The following is a 1,124-nucleotide window of genomic DNA, read 5'->3' on the forward strand; positions in this document are numbered from 1 at the left end:
AGAGACATAAGACCTAAATTAGGAAACCAATGGAAAAGATGACTATACTTTCTGAGGGAGGGCTAAGTCTTACTCATTTGGCTCTTGACATTTGGCAAGAGTTCTGATTATTAATCAAATTAAATATCTGATCACCATTACAATGAGCAGAAAAAATATAACACAACGAAATGTTTTCTCCTTTGGTATCCAAGTGTTAAGCTACCACCTCTTAGATATTCATGGTGAATAAAGCTGCTTCTGTTTTCCTCAAACTGTATCAGGACCTAGGAAGCCAGTAAGTGTTGCCCTCATAAAACATGAGGAAACTAAGGCCCACAGAAGCTAATTTGAACATGGGTGTGACTCCATTCTTTCTGCTATGCTATCTCTCCACTCCAGCACAAGTCTGATTTATATGGATATTATTTAGATATTTATAAGACATATCATACCTGCTTATCCTTAGGAATGCTGTACATTTTGGTAAGAGACTCCATGATTTCAGAAGGGCTTTCTGAAATCTACATTAGGAAAAAAGATAGTTAGGAACAAAAAAGTGAACTAAATGTTAGAACTAACCAACAGTCAAATATTCCTCTTACCTTGTCAAGTTGCTCTATGTGAATATAATGTAGTGTGTTACTAGATGTCTGAAATTAGAAAGATAAGAGAGTTGTTAGAAGTCACTGTATACATTAGATTCCCCATGCCATAGGACTGCCAAGAGCTATCTGAAAAACAAGATGTTACCCTACATAGAAGACTCAACTGCATGCTCTCAAAAATCAAAGTGTTCTTTAGAGCACCCTAAATGCTCATGTTATACATTCTCAGCAAAGCGTCTTTGAAACCAGATTAAAAATAATGTACATAGCTAGATACATTTCATATTCTTCCTTATCCCTTTTAAACTTTATTTAATACACACAGCCTTCGTATTCACAGCAAAGACTGAATCCATGAAAATGGGTTCTTTCTAAATATGCATGGAGAAGGCAATGGCAACCCACTCCAGTACTCTTGCCTGGAAAATCCCATGGACAGAGAAGCCTGGTAGGCTGCAGTCCATGGGGTCACTAAGAGTCAGACACAACTGAGAGACTGAGCATATATTTTAAGTAGAAGGAAAAAAAAGATCTTAT

At 36.7% G+C, this 1,124-nt stretch overlaps 1 long non-coding RNA gene across 1 annotated transcript in view; it reads right to left on the reverse strand.

Moving 5' to 3' along the window:
- Positions 1–6: 6 nt before the first annotated feature.
- LOC105005331 overlaps positions 7–1,124 on the reverse strand; it is a 3,669-nt gene continuing 2,551 nt past the window's right edge. Inside the window, exons 2-3 of the long non-coding RNA XR_827306.1 lie at positions 585–632; positions 7–503 (exon numbers count right to left, since the gene is read on the reverse strand). This is a non-coding gene — a long non-coding RNA (uncharacterized LOC105005331). The remainder of the gene's footprint in view (positions 504–584; positions 633–1,124) is intronic.

This window comes from Bison bison, unplaced genomic scaffold (assembly GCF_000754665.1).
Source record: "Bison bison bison isolate TAMUID 2011002044 unplaced genomic scaffold, Bison_UMD1.0 scf7180017858387, whole genome shotgun sequence".
In the NCBI taxonomy this organism is placed as follows: domain Eukaryota; kingdom Metazoa; phylum Chordata; class Mammalia; order Artiodactyla; family Bovidae; genus Bison; species Bison bison.